Source organism: Bubalus kerabau, chromosome 15 (assembly GCF_029407905.1).
Source record: "Bubalus kerabau isolate K-KA32 ecotype Philippines breed swamp buffalo chromosome 15, PCC_UOA_SB_1v2, whole genome shotgun sequence".
In the NCBI taxonomy this organism is placed as follows: Eukaryota; Metazoa; Chordata; class Mammalia; order Artiodactyla; family Bovidae; genus Bubalus; species Bubalus kerabau.
The window spans coordinates 62098084-62122095 of NC_073638.1; the positions used below are offsets into that span (position 1 = coordinate 62098084).

Genomic DNA, 24012 nt, shown 5'->3' on the forward strand with positions numbered 1-24012 from the left:
CTTTCAGTTATAAAATAAATGAGTATTATGGATATAGGGTACAACATGATAAGTGTAATGAACACTGCTGTATGTTTTTAAAAGTTAAGAGAGTAAATCCTAAGGGTTCTCATCATAAGGAAAACATTTTTTTTCTATTTCTTTCATTTTGTATCTGTTTGAAATGATGGATGTTCACTAAATTTATTGTGATCATCATTTCATAGTGTGAAAATGAAAGAATGAAAGTGTTAGTCACTCAGTTGTGTTTGACTCTTTGTGACCCCACAGACTGAGCCCACCAGGCTCCTCATCCATGGGATTCTCCATGCAAGAATACAGAAGTGGGTTGATATGCCCTTCTCCAGAGGATCTTTGCTACCCAGGGATCGAACCCAGGTCTCCTGCATTGCAGGCAGATTCTTTACTGTCTGAGTCACCAGAGTATAATGACTTGATGAAATCATTATTAAATGGTGTATATAAATCAAATCATTATGCTTTATAGCTTAAACACGCAGTGCTGTATGTTAATTATATCTCAGTAAAACTGGGAGGAAAAACCAGATTGTTAAGTCAACTATACTTCAGTTAAAAATAGATTAATTATATACTTGGGAGATTGTTTTTGAATGGATTTGGTGATCTTTCGATGGCTTTTCTCAGTCTATTCATTCATTTATTCATTCTTTCATTTTTAGTTTGTAAACTTTTATTGTTGTGTTCCCTAACTTATTCTCTGGGCACAGAGTAAATGCTTATTAAATATTTCTGGAATGAATGAGTTGATGAATTTATGAGTTTATTAACCTACAATTCTCTTTGCTCTTCACTGTGCTAGTTGCTAGAAGTGAAAGAATTCTATTCTCAGCACACCTAGCCTCGTGAAGCAAATAGGCCCTCAACTATATAATATAACATAAGAGTCCCATGATCCTGCCCTTATTGATTCTTTTGGAAAAGAATCAAAATAATAATAAATAAAATATTAAATATAAACAAATAGTGTATTTATACAAATATATAAAATATCATGATAATAAAATAATAAATAGAAATCACAAATTTATTTTTTGGCCTTGCAGTGTGGCTTGCAGAATCTTAGTTCCCTGACCAGGGACTGAACCCCCATTTCCTCTGCATTATGAATACAGAATCTTAACCATTGGACTGCCAGGGAAGTCCCAGAAATCATCACAAGTTTAAGCTGCTCCATATTTCCACTCAAAATTCTTTAAAAATTTCTTTCGAATTCCTATTCATCTCATTCAAAATTACAATGTTATACAAATGAAAGAGTACTTTAATAGACACCCCAATCTTTGTTCTTTATCCCTTCCTCCACAAGTAACTATTGATATGACTTTAGTCCATATCTTTTCAGAGATGTATGTATGTATACACACACACACACACACATATATACAAACATTATTGTTTATCAAGCGTACATTACTTAGAACAATAGCATGCATGCATACTCTTTCTAAACTTTATTTTCCTCAACAACATGTCTTAGAAATCTATCAATATTAGCACACTTTAATCTAGCTCATTCTTTTAAGATGGTACAATAGTGACCGTGACAGGGTTACCGTTCATACACGGCACCCGTGGGGTCGTGTGGTGAACACCTGCGGGGCCAGCTCTCAGCCCTGCCTACATAATATGACTATACTGCAGCTCATCTAGTTGTTTTGTTATTAATGATCACACAGGTTATTTCCAGTTCTTCAGAATTACCAGCAACGCTATAATGAATATCTCTGTACAAACTATAATAGCTAAAATATTCAGACGAATCTAATGAAATCATTCATCTATTTCAGAGTCTAGACTTGGCCTCAGAAATTCCTTTCTGAAGTCTTGCGTGTGTGTGTGTACACTGAACAGCAGAAATATTAAAAAACAAAACCAAAGTGAGCCTTTTGAGAAATTGAGAGGGATGAATAGCCCTCTTTCACTCTTTAAACCCAGAAGCTTTGAAGGATTCAAGTCTTTTCCCTTTATTTTGCCATGTAGTACACACAGAAATTAAACTTTTCTGAACCAGTCTTTTTGCCTCATTTCTGATTTGACTTAGTTGTGGGGATCTGAATGCACTACTTGACGCAAGCTGGGGTTTTATGTGTTTTTGAATGGCAACATTTCTTTTCCACAAAAGATAACTTTATGACAAGTTGCATTTATTTTGTAATGCTCTGACATTGTGTTGTTATAGGTTCATATAGCCTGGTGCGCTCAGCAGAGGTACATGCTTCTCCCATAATGCCTTTGATCTTTTTTTCTGTGCAGAGCGCTTTTGAATATTGAGAGATGTTTGTCTGACACATAGCCGCTTGTAAACGTGTAGGTGCCCCTGAGGAGCTGTGTGGCGCTCAAGGACCAGGTCTTTCTGGTGCCAAAGATAGCCTTTAGTGCAGACCCCTTAAGGAAATACGGGCTAATGAAACTAACTTGATGAAATGGCCAAGTGTTAGGAATGGCATTTTTAAAAGGGGAGAAAATGGACAAAAGGCTCCTTTGTTGTCACTTGGCTGTGATTTGTGGTATTGATTCTGGCCTTTGGCTGAATCTTGAACTAAGTGCAGCGGAGGTCCAAGTACCTTAACCTCAAATGGGATGTTTACTCTATCACGGAAGAAGCAGACTTCCTGTATATAAGGAAAGGAGGGTGGAACGGAGGCTGGGAAGGAGACAGCTAGAGAAAGAGCAGTAGGAACTACTCCCTAGGCCTGAAGGTCAGAGGCCACTTTCAAGGACTAGATGAGGCTGCCCTTCTAAGAGAAAGCTTGATAACCTGACCCCAGCTGCAGTTTTGTTTCAAGATGTTTAACAGAGGAGTCGAAGGCTGCAGAAAAGTCTTCTCGCCTGGTGGTTCAGATAGTAAAGAATCTGCCTGCAATATGGGAGACCCAGGTTTGATCCCTGGGTTGGGAAGATCTCCTGGAGAAGGAAATGGCAACCCACTCCAGTATTCTTGCCTGGAGAATTCCATGGACAGAGGAGCCTGGCTGCCATTCCATGAGGTAGCAAAGAATCAGACGTGACTAAGCTACCCACACTTCACTTTCTAAGGCTGCAGGCACGTCTTCTCACAGCGGCATTGTGAGATCCTATAGGGGATGGTCTTGTAGCAGGGGCAGCTTGTTTGGCTGCTCAGCAGGGTCAAAGCATAGATCCCTGCCTTCAGGTTTGCATAAATACTTAGGATTCAACTCTCTTCTCCAGTTAGAGTCACTGGATTTTCAAATGGGAAGGGAGCATAAAGATGACCTATCAAAATCATTTCAACTTGAAAAATGAGGCCACCAGTCTTATAAAAGGCTGGGTCATTCAGCAAGTCAGTGATTCTACTAACTGGTTTCCTTATGAGTAATTTGACAGTTTCTGACTCTTCCTCCCTCTCCCCCTCCTAATTATCATCACCACCATCATCATCTTGAGGTTTGGTTTTGTTTTGAATGTGTTCTCCATACCTTCTGATTCAGGTCCCTCAGTATTAAGTAGGAAGGACCCATTGCATTTGTCTTTGTTGTATAATGAAAAGAACTCCAGATTTGGAAGCAGACACTCTTGGATTTAAAAACAGACTCAACCTTTTACTTTCCTCTGAGCAACTTTGAAAGCCACTTTATTCCTCTGAGCCTGTTTATTTATCTATAAAATGGAGACAATAATATCTGCTTTAGAGTTCTTATAAGGCTTAAATGGGGACAATACTGTTCCTTGTCTAATGCCTGGTGCATGGTGGGCCCTCAGTTTAGGGAAGCCCAGGGCACTATCATTATTACTATTATTATCATGATTTCCAGGAGGCCTGAGTTGGAGAGTTGGCAGAGTTGGCTCTGTTACCTAAGCTTGAGCACGTCAGTTCCCCTCTGAGAGCCTCATTTGTAAAGGAGGGAGCCGGACCAGGTTCTTTCTAAAGCTCAGTGGATGGCATCTTGTGATATATTGTGATAGAGTGGTTCTCTATCTTTGGTGTACATCCCAATCATCTGGGGGTTTCCCAGGGGGCACTAGTGGTTAAGAAGCTGCCTGCCAATGCAGGAGACATAAAAGATGTGGGTTCAATCCCTGGGTCAGGAAGATCACCTGGAGACGGAAATGGCAACCTACTCCAGTATTCTTGCCTGAAGGATCCCACAGACAGAGGAGCCTGGCAGGCTACAGTCCTTGGGGTCACACAAAATTGGACACAACTGAAGCGACTTAGCATGCATGCACTAATCATCTGGAGATCCCATTCCTAGAGATCCTAATTCAGTGGGTCTCTGAGGGACCTAAGAATCTGCATTTTAACAAGGACTCCAAATCTTAGTTTTCTCTTATTGGAACACAAAACAGTATAATCCTAGACCATGCAGTAGAATAAAGGTGAGGAGCAAATTAAACTTCATCTATAAAGCACTTCGTGTAGTTTCTGGCCTGTGACAATTGTCCACTAGATTTCCAATTGCTTTTCTTTTCTTTTGTCACCTTGTATAGCACGTGCTTCCAATTGGTAGGCGAAATTTGGCTAAACTGACTACCCTTTGTGAATTTAGATGCAATTTTTAAAAAAATTCTAAGATTTGTAGATTCTCTTGAAATCCCAAGAGATCTGGCAACATCAAACTTGCAACAATTCCTTGGACATTGGTTGTCCCTTTTAGAAACAATCCCCACTCACTTACTTACATTTACTGTTCCACTTATTTACATTTCCCCTTTGTCATCTGTAGGCATTTGGATTTGTACATTCTCACTTATAGCAGCCTCTCTATGTGGAATTTGGGCCTTCCCTGGTGGCTCAATAGTAAAGAATTCACCTGCCAAAGCAGGAGACGCAGGTTTGATCCCTGGGTTGGGACGGTTCCCTAGAGAAGGAAGTGGCAACCTCTTCCAATATTCTTGCCTGGGAAATCCCATGGACAGAAGAGTCTGGCAGGCTACAGTCTAGGGGTTGTAAAAGAGTCAGACATGAGTTAGTGACTAAACAACAACACCAACAATGAAGAATTTAAGAGCTAAGAGACTGTCTTTCCATGGGGTTATTCCAGTTATTCTAGATTAATTAACAAGCTGTCCATGGATAGAGACATGCCCCAAGTCACACCTCTCTCTTAATCTAACAAAATCATGGAATAATGGAGAGAGTCGTTTATCTTTATAACTTTCATGATTTAGAGGAATAATGTAGAAAGAGTTCCAAGGGGTAGCATTATGAAAGTCTACTGAAATACTTTGCCAGGGAACCTAACCCAAGCTGAGATGTTGCCTAACAGAATCAAAGCAGGGTTTAAAGTCAGCTGCTGCCTTTATTACATACTCAAAACTTGGCAGAGGAAGTTCTTTGGGTTGGGACCACATGAAAGAAATCAAGGCAAGTGAAGGGTGGTTGAAGAGAACAGATGGACTTGGACATCTTACACCATCGGAGTGATGCTGTGACTTCCAAAGATACCTGCTTGGATGCTCTGAAAGTTATCATCAGCTTTGTATTTTTTTTCTCTCTAGCTACGGGTGTCACACATGAAAAAAAAAAAATGAGCAAGAAAGGACTTTATACAAAGGTATCAAGGCCACATTTGTCAAGCCCAGAATCCCACGCAGATTTGGGAACTATGTTTCAAGCTGAGCTCAAAACTTTCAACTCTCAAAAGTGCTACTTACCCCAAGTAAAAGGCAATTTTCCAGCTCAAAGAAAGGCAGTTCTGCAAGGTTCAGGAAAAAAGGTCAGAAGACTTCTTGTACATCAATCAGCTCCTGGAAAACAACATGTCAATGAGTTAAGTGAACACGAATCAGGCACATATGGATTGAATTTCCCTCAAAATACTCCTGGGGTCCAAGTTTCAGGGGCAGAGTGGAGGAGGGGTAAAAATTCTTAGGAAAATACAATGTATTTTTCTGCAGACCTCAAGCAGTTTAAAATGCTTCCAAAATGTTGACTGGCCAGGTCAAGAGTCCTGCTGGCCTGAATCAGTGTTAAGTCCAGCTGACCTTTGTTTCTGGAGATTAGAATGCATGTAAAGCCCGCATGACAGCTCAAGACTTTCCCGCCTTGATTTAAACCTCATTCCATGGCGTGGAGATGGGGAGATCTGGTGGAGGGTGGCTTTGAAGTTCCAGGGAAAGGAATTAGATTTATTTCAGAGAAAAAATGAACTGTAAGAAACCTTCAAGCTTACCAGTCATTACTGCCAGTAGCCTATGTTTCTAAGCAAGTAAATCAATCCTTCTATGCTTCCCCCCTCTCCACCCCGGAATCATGAGAAAAGCAGCTGGGAATTAATAAAGATGTGGGGGTGAAAAGCAAGTACAGGAGGATTTTCCTAACCCTATTCCACATGGAAGTGTGTGGTGTAGTGGAAACTTGCTTTATAAATCCAGGTTCTTTTAAATTATTAAAGAAGAGAGCAGTGTGGCATTGAAGTCTGTTCTAACCAAACACTAAACAATAAATGTAATTAATAAATAACATTCAGACTTTGTATCCTATATAAGTTCATATATGTTGAAACTATTTAAAATAAATCTAATTTTAGGGTGAAATTCTAAGAATTCAGTGTCAACAATAAGCTAGTTCCGTTACATTCATGTGAGACCTGAAATTGATCAGTACCAAATCCTTTTCCCAGAAAGCATCATAGAAAACTAAAAATGGGAATCACCCATTTAAAATTCTTTAAAAGGAAAACCTATTGAGAAACTGTATGCTTTATTTTTTTGTTTTCTAGGGCATTTAGAGGTTGAACTGTAATTTTTCTTTAGGAAAATTACCAAACAAGAAACTTCTTGCAGGCAGAGGGAAACATTAAGGCACTTTTCCTTTTTTTAAGGCAGCGGAGGTAATCAGAGATAAAAGTTAATGGTTTTTTTTTTAAACAAACGATGCACTGTCATGAGAAAATTTTTTCACAATTGTCAGACTGTGTAGACAGTGTTCAAATGGCTCATTCATTATCAGCAGCACCACCAAGTTGAAAACATACTTTTCCGAGTCTACAGTTGATTGATGTACATTACTCATATCGGGCTAATGGCACTTTATTTTCCAACAGTAGCAAGTAATGAGTGACCTTGAGTGCATATTGTTTTCCTGAAAGGGTTTGTTGCTCTGTTTCCCTTATAAGCACCCCAAGGAAACAAGGCCCCTGTACTGGTGTTTTGCAGCAAACCTCATTTCTTTCATGGCTTTCTGTAAAAGAATTTGATACAGGGATAGAAGCTAACCTCAGTGAGTAAATGAAATATTGATCCATGCTCCTCTGGCCTTGCCTCCACCTTGTCCCAGGGCGGTGAGTTACTGACTTTTCCGTTTTGGCTGTAATAGGAATTATTACAACAGGCCTGTGCAAGTAATTACTTGGCATGGTAAAAAAGGAGGGTCCATCATATATTTCTGTAGAGACGTTCGTTTCCATCAGCCCAGGAGTCTGCTTTTTTGGCTCTGTCTTTCCTACTCTTGATTCAATTCTTTTAACCATCATTAATCACACTCCTTGTCAGCAGAAGTTTATCAAAAGTATTAAGTGAGCAAGGTTGCCTGGCCTCCTTTAAAAAAAAAAGCAGCCAACATGGGGCAGTAAATTTCAAAATATGGAAGGTTGGTTCCGTGATATATATGAGTGTCTCTTCAGCTAGAATGAGCCGTTTGTTTTAGTGATAGATATTGTAGTTTGAGCTGTGATAGAATCCTTCTCAAGTTTATATGTCGTGGGGTATCGTTTATGAGAGACCATGTGTTTCTAAATGGTGAAGGTCATGGCTGATGGCAAAAGTAAAAGCAGTGGTGATTCATTAAAAATAGTTAATAGGGCCTGCGGCTGACAGAGATAAATAAGAACATGTGGTTTGCCAACCCGCCAGCACCTAAATTGACATTGTGTTTCTTCAGCCCCAGCTCGCAGTTTTCAATTGCCAGAGTGCTATAAGTGGACAGACAGACAGTAAGCAAGATTATTCCCCCCTTGTGAATCACAGATGCAGAAAAACTTTTTGGAAACACAAATGCAGCTGATGCATTTGACTCACTTGCCTCCAGTGTAGCGTAGCTAATATTTTTAAATTGGTGCTGACTTTTTACTGATCACAAATATGTTCATTATGTGAAATTCAAACATCCTAGAAACACATGATATAGAAAAATGAAAAGCTTTTCTATCATATCTCCAATGTTTAATTTCTTTAAAAAAGGATCTGAAACAAAATACGGCATGATGTTAGAATTTAATTAAGCTGAGAGAAGGTTCTAGGGTGTTTCTCATGTTAGTCCATGTTCTATCCTTGTCTGAAATAGTCTAATCCCTCCTTGAAACAGTCTAATAGTCTACAACTAATTTTTTTTTCCCATTTTCTTAGCTAAAATGAAGCTACACCCCATACCTATTGAATCCTATGTTCCAGAGGGAATCAGTTTTATCAGTTTTGGTATGTCCCTCCAGTTTATTTTTCTTTCCCATTATATGCACATATACAAAGATAATAGATTCAATATTATAATCTATAATAGCACTATATTTATAGTACAGTATATATATTTATATATAATATGGTATATAATATAGTATATATATTTATCATATAGTGTATATTTAATAAAATTTGTTGTTGCTTAGTTGCTAAGTCATGTCCAACTCTTTTGCAACCCCATGAATGTAGCCTGCCAATCTCCTCTGTCCATGGAATTTCTCAGGCAAGAACACTGGAGTGTTCTGAAATGCACTAGAGTGCCATTTCCTTCTCTAGGGGATCTTCCTGACCCAGGGATCCAACCTGTGTCTCCTGCATTGGCAGGCGGATTCTTTACCACTGAGTCACCAGGGAAGCCCATTTAATACAATAATATATATTTAATGCAATAATAATATATATTTAATATCAAATAATATATTCAACATAACTGTTGAATATGTACAAAATAATACATATTTAAATATTAGACCATGTTGTAATACCGTTCACGGCCTGCTTCAACAACATTCTAACATTTAAATGTGAATATTTGAACTCATAGATCCATTTATTCATTCAGAAAATATATAAATGGTTCAGTTCAGTTTAGTTCAGTTCAGTCGCTCAGTTGTGTCCGACTCTTTGCGACCCCATGAATTGCAGCACGCCAGGCCTCCCTGTCCATCACCAACTCCCGGAGTCCACCCAGACTCACGTCCATCGAGTTGGTGATGCCATCCAGCCATCACATCCTCTGTTGTCCCCTTCTCCTCCTGCCCCCAATCCCTCCCAGCATCAGGGTCTTTTCCAATGAGTCAGCTTTTCACATGAGGTGGCCAAAGTATTGGAGTTTCAGCTTTAGCATCAGTCCTTCCAAAGAACACCCAGGGCTGATCTCCTTTAGAATGGACTGGTTGGATCTCCTTGCAGTCCAAGGGACTCTCAAGAGTCTTCTCCAACACCACAGTTCGAAAGCATCAATTCTTCGGTGCTCAGCTTTCTTCACAGTCCAACTCTCACATCCATACATGACCACTGGGAAAACCATAGCCTTGACTAGATGGACCTTTGTTGGCAAAGTAATGTTTCTGCTTTTCAATATGCTATCTAGGTTGGTCATAACTTTCCTTCCAAGGAGTAAGCATTTTTTAATTTCATGGCTGCAATCACCATCTGCAGTGATTTTGGAGCCCAGAAAAATAAAGTCTGACACTGTTTCCACTGTTTCCCCATCTATTTCCCATAAAGTGATGGGACCGGATGCCATGATCTTCGTTTTCTGAATGTTGAGCTTTAAGCCAACTTTTTCACTCTCCTCTTTCGCTTTCATCAAGAGGCTCTTTAGTTCCTCTTCACTTTCTGCCCTAAGGGTGGTGTCATCTGCATATCTGAGGTTATTGATATTTCTCCCGGCAATCTTGATTCCAGCTTGTGCTTCTTCCAGTCCAGCATTCTCATGATGTACTCTGCATATAAGCTAAATAAGCAGGGTGACAATATATACAGCCTTGACGTACTCCTTTTCCTATTTGGAACCAGTCTGTTGTTCCATGTCCAGTTCTAACTGTTGCTTCCTGACCTGCATATAGGTTTCTCAACAGGCAGGTCAGGTGGTCTGGTATTCCCATCTCTTTCAGAATTTTCCACAGTTTATTGTGATCCACACAGTCAAAGGCTTTGGCATAGTCAATAAAGCAGAAATAGATGTTTTTCTGGAACTCTCTTCCTTTTTCCATGATCCAGCGGATGTTGGCAATTTGATATCTGGTTCCTCTGCCTTTCCTAAAACCAGCTTGAACATCTGGAAGTTCACGGTTCACATATTGCTGAAGCCTGGCTTGGAGAATTTTGAATGGTTAACCTATAGCAAAATATGCAAATGTTGAAGGGAACATAGGGCCAGAGGTCTACTTCCAATTTGGGTTAGCATTTATCTAATAAATGTTTTTGCTCCTGGTTTTAATTTTTTGAAGCCATACATTCTCCTTGCAAAACTTCCTGAGTAATTTGGAGACTCCTAAGAAATAGAAAACAAAAAAGATTTTGCTGATTAAGATCAATAGGATTTGACAATCCATTTAAGAAGTGTAAATCAACCCAGGAATGTGTGGAAGTGGATACAGCCCTTAGGCAATTTCTAAATGAGCAAGTATGGATTTTCTATACATTACTTCTAACGCAGAAGGTTTTAAAAACAGAATTGTTTGAGGATTTGTTGGGGTTTTTTATTTGGGTGCTTTTGTTTTGTTTTTCCCCCCTCTCTTTAACTTGAGAAGTCAGTGAAAAATGGCACAGTGGCTTGAAATAACAGTAGGAGATAAACATCTTCACTTTTCACTTTAGATTGCCTCTTTTCCCAGAAAAAAAAACAACATCTTTTCTGGTATAGTTGGACAGTGGTTGCTTCCTCCAATAGAAAATCATAATAACCAAATGGCACAGGGAAAACAGTTCCTGAAGTTATTAGATAAGCTTCAGTGCATAAAACAAAAGCAAAAACTACAAAATTTTATGTAAGGATATAGGAAAGAAGGAAAAAAAAAGAAGTAAAGAAAAGAAGCTGGCCTTTAACTTTCCCACTTGGCAACCACAGCTTTTGCCTGCCCTGCCAGCAGAATCAAGAGAAGGCAATGGCACCCACTCCAGTACTCTTGCCTGGAAAATCCCAGGGACGGAGGAGCCTGGTAGGCTGCAGTCCATGGGGTGGCGAAGAGTCGGACACGACTGAGCGACTTCACTTTCACTTTTCACTTTCATGCATTGGAGAAGGAAATGACACCCCACTCCAGTGTTCTTGCCTGGAGAATCCCAGGAACGGGGGAGCCTGGTGGGCTGCCGTCTCTGGGGTCGCACAGAGTTGGACACCACTAAAGCGACTTAGCAGCAGCAGCAGCAGCCAGCAGAATCCTTGTAGATAATTTCAGGCGGCCCTGCTTGTGTTTGCCATGTGGGTAGCAATTCTGCCTAAGGAACATCCATCTCACAGAGAGGACCATCCCTTTCCCTGATTTGAAAAGGAAGAGGTAATCCCCACTACAAATAGCTGGGGTTTTGCAGACTAGGTCCTCAGCCAAAACTTCAGTTTTATATTTTGACAATTTGGGTTTTGGGGCCACAATCCTGATAAGAAAACTACCTGCATAACAGCAGTACATTCAGTTGAGAAGGGTTCAGCAATCAGAGAGTGCAGTATTGTAAATGAACATGTTTACAGGGAAAAGCACTTAGCATCAGCTCAGCTAGAGAGGATGGGGGAATGCATTGTGCTTAATTCCAGGCCAAGTGGCTATGGGCATGGAGGATGTTTTTGGATACCATCATCTTGAAGAAGACAGTCACAGTGGTTATAAATTGACTTTTTATGGAGAAAGTAAGATTATTCCTAACCTATTGCACTGATATTATATTTAGTTAATATTTTATGAAAGAAAAGTCCTCCCATTAGAGGTCGCAAATTGCTTTATAATTATAGTACTTCACAGAATAGACTGCTTCGTTTTATGGCAAAAGCACAAAATACAGCCGCCTTTCCCACATAACTTCTTTTGCAGAGTCCTTGTGGTAAATGATTCCTCTCATTACTTTTTTCTTTATTTCAAATATTAGTTTAAACAGAAAATCATGTTGCATATTTGGTATAGGTTCATGACATAATGATGTAGAAATTTCACTGAAGCAGAGCTGGGGTACCCAAGGGATTAGAAGTGAGCAAAGATACTGCCTTCATCTTCCAAACTCTGGTCTGTCTCCATGCCACTCTTACAATGACTGAAGCCATTAAACATGATGGCTATTTGGGAATCATGACGGTAATGAATTGATGGTTAGAAGAGCATCAAATTTTCATCAGAGTATGGACTGAATGGGAATGGAAATTGGACCAGTTTCTCCTCCTCCTCCTTCTTTTTCTACTTTTCTCCAAAATTTTCAATAAGTAACAGACCTAAGTTTCTAGCAAGCAAGGAACATGTTGTATTTATTTTTGAATTCCAAAGAACATCACAGGTTGGCACCAAATAAAGGTTGCCACAAAAAAGGCTTTCTTTGATTGAAATTTGCTGTGTAGCAGAAGCTGTTAGTGCCCTGACATATCCCATTAGCAGTCCTTGTCCCTGTGTACACCGATGGAGTCTTACTGCAGACACCCAGGACTCTCTGCCAGGGTCATTCTCTGGCCACTGCACCGTGCTCCATTGGAGCATGGTGGGTGAGCATGGGTGGGGAGCATGGATGGGGAACATGGCCAACAGGAATTAGTGCCTCAAGGAGCTATTCTCAACCAGCAATGAATGGAAGTTGGTGAATAAATGCCCCCCTGACCCCCCAGGTTGGACAACTCAGAAATGTATATTACAGACTTTTTCAGAAGTCCCCAGTAGGACTGAACTTCAGTTACATGGTAATATTCTCATAATATTCTCATGAATATTCCTGTTCTCGCTTCCTTTCCTTTCTCTTTTTAATTTTTTTTTAAAAAATTGAAGCATAGTTAATTTACAATGTTGTGCCAATCTCTGCTGTACAGCAAAGTGATTCAGTTATACACATATAGACATTTTTAAAAAATATTCTTTTCCATTATGGCTTATCTCAGGATATTGAATTTCATTCCTTATGCTGTACAGTGGGGCTTTCCAGGTGGCACTAGTGGTAAAGAATCCACCTGCCAATGCAGGAGATATGAGAGATGTGGATTTGATCCCTCAGTCAGGAAGATCCTCTGGAGGAGGACGTGGCAACTCACTGCAGTATTCTTGCCTGGGAAATTCCATGGACAGAGGGGCCTGGTGGTTTAAGGTCCATAGGGTCGTGAAGAGTCATACCCAACTGAAGCGACTTAGTATGCACACATGCTATATAGTAGGATCTTGTTGTTTATCCATCCTATATACAATAGTTTACATCAGCTAATCCCACATTCCCTCCCCTACCTCCCTCACCCTTGGCTCACCAAGGCTGCTCTCAACACTAATTTTCAGAGAAATACAAATCAAAACTTCCTTTCCTTTCTTGTTTCACTTCCTCAGGGTGCCCCTACCACTACTTCTAGAGATGGCATCTCAAATAAACAACTTGCACTCAAACCTTATCTTAGGTCTTGCTTCTGAGAAGCCCAATGCAAGACATGCTGCTACCCCAGGTCATCCAGGTTGTTCAGTTGATAAGAAATGATGGAGAGTCTTCTGTGTGCCTAACCTGTACCAGGTACAGGGGCTATCAAGCCATTTAAGATATTTACTCTTATGCTGCTCAGAAATCCCTTGCAAATTATCTTGGAAAGTAAGACTTACACATCTAAAACAATTAGTGGTCCAGACAGCATTATATAGGGCTATCAGATTGGAAAGTGTGTTTTACAGATAATTGCAGACAAGGACAGTGGAGCAAGGTTCTACAAGTGTGGTATGGATGAAAGTCATACAAGAGTGGTTTGACTTGGGAGAAGCTAATGGGAGCTGGTGCTGTGAACAATTCAGAGACACTGGTGCATTTAGGACATGGGATTGGGTAGATCCCCAAAGTAGTGTTCTGCATGCAGTGTTGTATGGATGGAGAAATAAGCAGGCAAATGGATTAGTCCTCAAAAACTGAGATGAGCTATGCTATATATGATCCTTACTAAATTTTTGATTTATATTATATAAATGCATAAGTGCACTCATCTCACATTCTGGGATTTTATTTTAAGTATAAACTTTCCCACTTTTCATCTCTTTCTCTACTCCACCTACATCAGCTTGTCTCTCCCCCTCAGGAGATCTGCCGTTCCCTAGCTGGATGACCACAGTGATTTATTTAATCTCCTTAGTCCCAGGGTCCTCGTCTGTAAAATGTCCAAAGGTGGACTATAACCCTGTGGTTTATTTGACTAGTGTCTCTCTCAACCCCCAGGAAAAGCAAAATCCCAGCCTCTCTATGTCATATTATGTTCAACCCTCCCCTATATAGTTTTATTGCCAAGCTTCTAAAAATATTGGTGGTCACCCTCACTAAATTAGATCATATATAAAATTCTTTTTAACAAAAGGTTTGGACCTAGAATTTAATGGCCTTGAAGAAGTCACTTAGTCTTTCTGAGGCTAAATTTTCACTTTCAAAAAATGAAGCTATTGCTTTTGTACTAGAGATAATTATGTAAAGTACTTGGCTCATGAATGCTCAGAAAATTGTACATTTTTTCATTAACTATATTGAGATATAACTTACACATAATAAAATATATGCATTTTAAGGACACGGTTCGATGATTTTGAAACGTGAGTACAGCCATGTGACCACTCAGGCCAACATATGGACTATCTCTATCACCTCCAAATGCTCTCTTGTTCCTCTTTGCAGTCAGTCTATCCCTTCACTCCTGGCTCCAGGCAAGCACGGATCTGCTTTCTGTCACTATAGATTACATGTGTCTTTTTCTAGAGTTTTGTATAAATAGAAGCACACAGCGTGTGCTCTTTTGTGTCTGATTTCTTTTGCTCAGCATAATGTTTTTGTGATTCATTCATGTTTTGGTGTGTATCAGTGGTCTGTTTCTTTTTAATAAATGGTAGATTTCATTTTGCGAATGTAGCAAGAATGTTTTTTTCTTTCTTGGGGCCTTTGGATATTAAATATTTTGTAGATAGAACTGTGGCCAGAAAGAGACAGACAAAATAGACTGAAGCAGAGGCCAAGTCAGTTTGGGCTTGCACACTGCTGAAAAGAGTTTAGGTATTATTCAAAGGGCAATAGAAAGTGCTTTAAGCAGGGCAGTGGAGTGTTTCAGATTTTAGAAGATGACTCTGCCTGCTTTGTGGACAATGGATTGAAGAGTGGCAAGTATAGGATAAGAAGACCAGTTTGGAGACTACGGCAGGAGTTCAAGCATATGTCCAAGAAGTTGGCTGAGGGTGAGGGAACTAAGAGGAAAGAAAGTGGATAGATCATTAGAGACATAAATTGGTGCTCAGAAGTATAAGATTTACCCCCTGGATGTGGAAAACAGGAATAAGGAAAAAGGAAAAATCAAGGATGATGCCACTGAATTCAGAATATTCTTTCTCAAGTAATTGAAAATCCCATTCATTTAAAATATGGACTTTATCCATTATGAGACCTTCAAGCTCAGACTCCTTTGTCATCCCCTATTGCCTATAGGAAAAAAAATCACACCCCTTCATGTGGCATAATGCCAGTCTCAGTTGGTACCCTGTTTAATTGGACAGCCTCACCTCTTTCCTATATCTAGTCATTCTGTTCATCCTTCTGGGAATGTGGCATGACTAACAAAACACATTCCATTCCCTCTGCCTGGAATTTCTTTCCAGTTCACATCCATAGGGTCTTTTGTATCAGCAAAGTATTTCAGCACCCCATTTACTTTGCTCCCATAGCATCCTGCATACCTCTCTGTTCTTATTCCACTGTGTGTTATTAATAATTATCTATCCCACCATACATTATATGCTCCATTAACCATGGGTCTTGTAAGATTAAAAAAATCTAATTCCTATTGTATATCTATATTTGCTTCTACACTATCTCCAGCATACTACAGAGACTCAATTAAAGTTTCTCAAATGAATAACAGAGATGGGGGAGGAATGTTTGACAGTTAGTGGTAAATAGACTTATTTCTGAGGAATATCAATATTTCTCTATTTTCTCCCTAAATTAGAATCAAAGAACTCCCAACGAGCCACCAGAAAAGACAAAAATATGATTCACACACTCACTAAATCATTCATTTGGCAAATACTTACTGAGAACCTACTATGTGGCTATTATGGTTGTAAGTATAGGAAGTAAGATCCAGAAGGCCTGTATATGTATGATCTTCTTTGAGAAGAGACAAAAAATTATCAAACAGCAAAGTGAATAAGATATCTTCAGATGGTCATAAGGGCTGTAAAGAAAATAAAACAAGGGTGATATGGTTGAGGTGACAGTCTCTGAGAGGTGATCAGAGAAGACTTCCATGAGCTAGCCATGTGTAAATCTGGGAGAAAAATTTTCCATTCAGACAGATTCTGACTGCAAAGACCCAGACTGGGAATCACTGTGGTGTATTTAAGGGGGAAAATGTCAGCTATATACACTAAGTTCTATTCTCAAATGCCGTGGCACGGTTTCTATAAAAGAAAATCAAAACAAACAGAATTGTTAATATATTTTAAAACAAACTTGAAATGTTATTAAAATTAAACTGTGTGTCTATATATCTCCTATTCCCCTTTCCTAACTTACATTTTATTACCAATAAGTTTGTTTTTAAAAATGTTATGGACTGTATAGTATTTCCATATGGATACTGGTGGCTCAGACGGTAAAGAATCTGCCTGTAATGCTGGAGAGGCAAGTTCGATCCCTGGCTTGGGAAGATCCCCTGGAGAAGGGAATGGTAACTCACTCCACTATTCTTCCCTGGAGAATTCTATGGACAGAAGAGCCCAGTAGGCTACAGTCCATGGTGTCACAAAGAGTTGGACATGATTGAGTGACTAATACTTTCACTTCACTTTCATAACTATAGCTTAATCAAATCTCTATGATAAACAAACTTCTATGGTAAATATTTTTATTTCTAAATGTTTCATGTGATTATTTTTCTTGTGACAGAATTTTAGAGGAGAAACTGCTGAGTCAAACAAAATTTAATCCCCATGACTAACTTGCCCTTTAAAAAGTTTGTAAGAGTGTACTGCCCCACCAGCTGTGCACAGGTAAGTGGTCTTCATTAGCAGCAATAATGGAGATTAGACTCCTGATCAGAGTTAGCTTGTTTTGTATCATATAAGGGCTTCCAGGTGGAACTAGTGGTAAAGAACCTGCCTGCCAATGCAGGGGACCTGGGAGAGGGGAGTTCAATCCCTGGATTGGGAAGATTGGGAAGAAGGCTCTTTCCTGGGATGAGACAGAACCAAAACCAAAAAATTTATTACCAGTGTGATCTTGGGCAGGTCACTTAACTTCTCTAAGTCTCATTACTTTAGTGCATGAAACGAATATTGAATTACATAAATCATGAGGGCGCTTTCTCAGAAAGCACAACATCTGACCCAGAGCAAATGCTCTGTTCAGTTCAGTTCAGTCACTCAGTCATGCCCGACTCTTTGCCACTCCATGAACCTCAGCACGCCAGGCCTCCCTGTCCATGAACAACTCCCGGAGTTCACTCAAACTCATGTCCATTGAGTCAGTGATGCCATCCAGCCATCTCATCCTCTGTCGTCCCCTTCTTCTCCTGCCCTCAATCTTTCCCATCATCAGGGTCTTTTCCAATGAGTCAACTCTTTGCATGAGGTTGCCAAAGTATTGGAGTTTCAGCTTCAGCATCAGTCCTTCCAATGAACACCCAGGACTGATCTCCTTTAGGATGGACTGGTTGGAACTCCTTGCAGTCCAAGGGACTCTCAAGAGTCTTCTCCAACACCACAGTTCAAAAGCATCAATTCTTCGGCGCTCAGCTTTCTTTATAGTCCAACTCTCACATCCATACATGACTACTGGAAAAACCATAGCCTTGACTAGACAGACCTTTGTTGGCAAAGTAATGTTTCTGCTTTTTAATATGCCATCTAGGTTGGTCATAACTTTGCTTCCAAGGAGTTAAGCGTCTTTTAATTTCATGGCTGCAGTCACCATTTGCAGTGATTTTGGAGCCCAGAAAAATAAAGTCAGCCACTGTTTCCACTGTTTCCCCATCTATTTGCCATGAAATGATGGGACAGGATGCCATGATCTCAGTTTTCTGAACGTTGAGCTTTAAGCCAACTTTTTCACTCTCCACTTTCACTTTCATCAAGAGGTTCCTTTGTTCCTCTTCACTTTCTGCCTTAAGGTTGGTGTCATCTGCATATCTGAAGTTATTGATATTTCTCCCGGCAATCTTGATTCCAGCTTGTGCTTCTTCCAGTCCAGCATTTCTCATGATGTACTCTGCATAGAAGTTGAATAAGCAGGGTGACAATATACAGCCTTGACGTACTCCTTTCCCTATTTGGAACCAGTCTGTTGTTCCATGTCCATTTCTAACTGTTGCTTCCTGACCTGCATATAGGTTTCTCAACAGGCAGGTCAGGTGGTCTGGTATTCCCATCTCTTTCAGAATTGTCCACAGTTTATTGTGATCCCCACAGTCAAAGGTTTTGGCATAGTCAATAAAGCAGAAATAGATGTTTTTCTGGAACCCTCTTGTTTTTTCGATGATCCAGTGGATGTTGGCAATTTGATCTCTGGTTCCTCTGCCTTTCCTAAAACCAGCTTGAACATCTGGAAGTTCATGGTTCATGTATTGCTGAAGCCTGGCTTGCAGAATTTTGAGCATTACTTTACAAGCATGTGAGATGAGTGCAATTGTGCAGTAGTTTGAGCATTCTTTGGCATTGCCTTTCTTTGGGATCAGAATGAAAACTGGCCTTTTCCAGTCCTGTGGCCACTGCTGAGTTTTCCAAATTTGCTGGCATATTGAGTGCAGCACTTTCACTACACATTTACTATTTATTATTATTATTATTTTGATTGTTCATATTTCTACAATATCTGCTTCAGGCTTCGTGATGAACAAATTAAAGACCCTCAAATCTTCTTTATAATTTCCTTGCCAAGACTCTTTGTTTATCAATTTTTAAATTACCCAATGAAAACCCATGTAATGTAAAGCTACAGGAAGCCTTTCCTTCTCTGTGACTTACAAACTAGTCTTGCCTCCTGGATATTTACATAAGAACACAAATTCATTTATCTGAAACTGTGGGCATAAATTGCCTTTAACTTTTCTCCTGCAATTATGTGATTTGTCTTTCCATCATTTGCACCTATCTCTTTGCACAGTGAAACTATTTTTTAAAAAATGAAATCTTGTAGGTCTTGAAGGATCATGAACTTGGGTGAAAAAAATGTTATTATTTCTGCTATGAAAATTGGTCTATTTACTGAGTTTTTACTTACGTACGTAGCTAAAGCAAAACAAACAAACAAAGCATAAAACAGCACCATTCTGATTTCTCAACACCACCATTACAGCATAGGGAAATTCAGCGATTTTTTTCTCCTGTCTTTTTTGCTGTTATGGTCGTTAGGACTACGTATAAACAAAATGTGACTCTAAAACAGATTAAAGCAAGAACTAAAAACTAATTTGTTTTGAAAAAGAGTCTTTTGAGTTTATTTCCAATTGCTTTTCTGTATGTACAGGTAACAACATATTTGGAGCTTTTCTTTCTGGACCACGAGTGCATATCACAAATTATCAAATATGTTGGAGAAGTGCTTGTCAGAGACAAAAATAGGTATGCGAGAGAAGTTTTCATTCTTCCTTTGATGTAAATCTTAAATGGACACTGGTCATATTGGTTAAAAGCTTCCTGAATCACATGCAATAAAATAGTTTGCCAGCATGGGACGTGTGGTGAGCTCTGCAGTCATAGAGTCAAAAACTGAGTTAAGTGAGAAAAGAAAGAAAGGATAGCCTGTGAGCGCGTGGAGACAATGTGCCAGCTGTGAATTCTGGGGGAAAGGACTGTGTCTTGCCTCAAACGGGAGCAATTTGATCTCAGACTAATCACTTCACCTCTCTGAACATTGTTTCCCATTTATAAAGTAGGAATAGTCATCATCTCAGCCAGTTTTATCTCCCAGGGTCGTGATAAGAATCAAAGATGATGAATATAAAAGGGTTTTGTAAATTATAAATGTTCACAAAATCATTTAAATAAAGTTATAGTGATTTGAAAGTCTCTGTTAATTTGTTTTCACACTCCAGGGAAGAAATTAGGTAGGACATAAAAGCAGACTGAACTCTAATTCTTTATTTTCACGCACAGTGAAATACGTATCATCTGAGAGAGAACTAAAACAATGCTCTAATTCTTGCATCATAAAAAAACAAAAACAAGATCTCCTCTCTCTGTACATTGTGATCTAATCGTACTTTGCTGTATTTCATTTCCTCTGTGTTGGACATTCTTATCTGACTATCAAAGGTTGGGGTCACAATGTTGAAACTCTATATTCACTTTTATCTCCCACCTCTCCAACAATCTGCTTGATGTGATCCATATCAGGTCTGCCTTATCTGCCCTCTAAAATATTTTTCTGTTAATCACCAGATAATTCAATTGAGACAATAATTGCTTCTTAAAAATTACTGACTGTATATAGTTTCCTTTTTGATGCATGTTAATACCCAAATGATAAAGTTTCTCTTTTTGTGTATATCCCTCTGTGACCTTTTAGAAATGATAAGCAGCTTTAAAAACAGCACTTCTACATGTTTTAAACATGAAAAAAGTGTCACTCAGTCGTGTCCAACTCTTTACCACCCCATGGACTATACAGTCCATGGAATTCTCCAGTCCACAATACTGGAGTGGGTAGCCTTTCCCTTCTCCAGGGGATCTTCCCAACCCAGGGATCGAACCCAGGTCTCCCACATTGCAGGCAGATTCTTTACCAGCTGAGCCACAAGGGAAGCCCATTTTAAACATAATAGATATGAACATACACACAAATTATCTAAGACAGAGCCATATGTAGTTTATTAATTTTAAACTAGTGATCAATTTAAAAAAAACAAAACAACTTTTAAAGCATCTAAGCAGGCTGGGGATCAGAGAGGGTAAGACATGTCTCTTTAACATGAGTCAAAGTATTTGGAAAGGGGAATATCATTTTTTTTTTTTTTTAGGCAAATCTGAATTTCTTCATGTTCGTGACTGTCAGTTACACTTAATTTAAATCTCTGGTTAATATCTGGGGCCCCTCTTTCCTGGGGGACTATACTGCTTTCTGAGCATTGTTTTAGAAGGATTCAAGTTCCTGTGTGCTCACAATAGACTTATTTCAGTTAGCATGTAGTACCTTCAAGGTCCATCACAATAGAGCAAAAATAAAATAAATAAAAGAACTGAAGAGTAAAATCTTACAGATCAGTTCCACAATGAAACACAGATACAGGGTGTTTCCTTCGTGATGCTTGCATGCTTTTAGCTTTTTGCTCAGAGGGTGACTTTCGTGACTGCTCCTCTAGCAGCCAGCGTGCATTTGGTGGCAGCACCCACATGTTATAACTGAGCAGACACAGCCAAAGTCATCACCATGTGATTTACAGGGTCCTTTTAAGAAGAGTAGCGCCTATATGTGAAAATCATGAAGCAGGCACTGTTGGGTGCAGTTGGTGGCTCATTCATTATTCTGTTTGGTGGACTGGTAAGGTGGAAGAATAAAGAGTTATTGTTCACATTTCTATGTGATTTGACTCAGGCATGTTTAAAGGGTAGTTTTTGTACCATGGACATGAAGATTTGATCCTGCCATGGCTCCTACAGTAAATATTTATACTTAATTTTATCAAAATGAACATTGAACTCAACTATTATTTTTTTCTCCTGGAATTTTCTCATCTCATTAAAATCTCTGATGCTGCTTTGCCATAGTTTCCACCCCAGCTCAGGGTCTCATGCTCATTATATGCTGGCTCTGGGTTTTAGGACAAAGGTCACTTTAAAAAGAGAAAATCATGTTATATAAAACTTGGGGAGAAAATTTGAATATGGCAACAATGACTACAAATCTGTTATAACTATAATGACTTTTGACTACTTTTTCTCTAGAGAAAAATTCAAGATGTCAAAGAAAATTCTTTCACTGGTAAACTTCTATTTCATAAAGCAGTCTTTTAACTTCCGGCTGATTTATCTTCTTTTGGAAATGTAAGTGATTGCTTGATGACATACTAACTCTTGCCTGAGCCACAAGCCAATTATTTATCTTTCCAAATAGATTTATTTCATGGGGGTAGGGATGGGGATGTACAGAAGATATAAATAAAATTTACAATTCATTGGAAAAACAGAATAAAAGCCATTTAAATGTGAAATCAGTTGTAAATGACAAGGTTAAAAAAGAGGTGAGTTATATCTTTTATAGAATCAAATGCAAAAAGTGCACTAGATTAATGAGAAAGTTGTAATAGTAAAACTGTAGCAATAAGGCAGCATCAATTTCCATTTATTGAACATCTTCTATGTGCCAGACATATATTAAATATAGTCTTTATCCCATCTGTAAACCCATTTACAGAGCTTGTTAGGATTATAATTCATCTTCTTGAGTTATTGTTATTTGTTTTCTGAATGAGAAAATAATTCTGTCTGTTAAAAGTTTCTATTTTTAATTATATACACTTAAGGTGTATGGCATTATAATCTGACATCTGTATACTCTACAAAGTGATCACCACCAGAAGGCTAGTCATCATCCATCAACAGTTAATTATTTCATTTGTTCCAGCCACCCCCTTATCCCCCACCCCTTCTGGTAACTGCTAATCTGTTCTCTGAACCTATGAGGTTTTTTTGTTCTGTTTTTCTTTTATGTACATGTGCTTTTTCTTTTTTAGATTCCATGTATGAGTGAAATCATACAGTATTTGTCTCTCCATCTGACTTATTTCGCTCCATTTTGTCAAAATGGCAGGATTTCATTCTTTTTTATGGCTGAGTATGTAGGCTGCAGTCCATGGGATCCCTAAGAGTTGGACATGACTGAGCGGCTTCACTTTCACTTTTCACTTTCATGCATTGGAGAAGGAAATGGCAACCCACTCCAGTGTTCTTGCCTGGAGAATCCCAGGGATGGGGGAGCCTGGTGGGCTGCCATCTATAGGGTTGCACAGAGTCGGACACAACTGAGGTGACTTAGCAGCAGCAGCTGTATTCCACTATATACATATATACCACATCTTCTTTATTCATTCATCCATTGATGGACATTTAGGTTATTTCTATATCTTGGCTATTATAAATGATGCTGCAATAAACATAAGGGTGCATATGTCTTTTTAAATTTGTTGTTCAGTCACTGTATCATGTCTGACTTTTTGCAACCCCATGGACTGTAGCATGCCAGGCTTCCCTGTCCTTCACCATCTTCTGGAGTATGCTCAAACTCATGTCCTTTGAGTCGGTGATGCCATCTAACTATCTTGTCCTCTGTCATCCCCTTCTCCTGCCTTCAATCTTTCCCAGCTTCAGGGTCTTTTCTTAATGAGTTGGCTCTTCACATCAGGTGGCCAAAGTATTGGAGCTTCAGCTTCAGCATCATATTAGAGCCATTTAATTTTATATCCCTTCTTTGGCCTAAAATGTGTCAGTTGCAATTACAGAGACTGGCATGGATTCTGCGTATCCCAGACAATGCTGAGGGCTGAGTGGGAAACTATTATGACTTCTTTACTGTCCTAAAGGTAGATCTAGTGACCTTCTGCCCCTACAAAACTTTGGTTTAATATCCCTGGCAGCCTCATACATCAAGCTCTATACATTTCATTGTTTTCATGATTTTCTTTTGTACTCTTATACTTATGTTCATTGCTTTGTTTTTTTGTTGAATTACTTAAAAACATTGAGTATTACATGTGATTTTATGAATGTAATCCTAATAATAGGTGCATAAGAGCTATAGTAGAATTTAACTAGAGGACAAAAAATGACCAAAGTATAAAATAATTAATGAAGGTGATGCCTTGTTAGATTGTATGATGATAACCAATATTAACTATTGAACAAATTCTATTATTATGAGTTTTGGCATTGTCTGGGCATAATATTA

General features: G+C 39.0%; 1 long non-coding RNA gene across 2 annotated transcripts in view; it reads right to left on the reverse strand.

The window, feature by feature from the left end:
• LOC129629269 (uncharacterized) overlaps positions 1 to 24012 on the reverse strand; it is a 60202-nt gene that overhangs the window by 17507 nt on the left and 18683 nt on the right. For both annotated transcript variants that reach the window (XR_008703120.1, XR_008703119.1), the window contains exon 3: positions 5638 to 5730. This is a non-coding gene — a long non-coding RNA (uncharacterized LOC129629269). The remainder of the gene's footprint in view (positions 1 to 5637; positions 5731 to 24012) is intronic.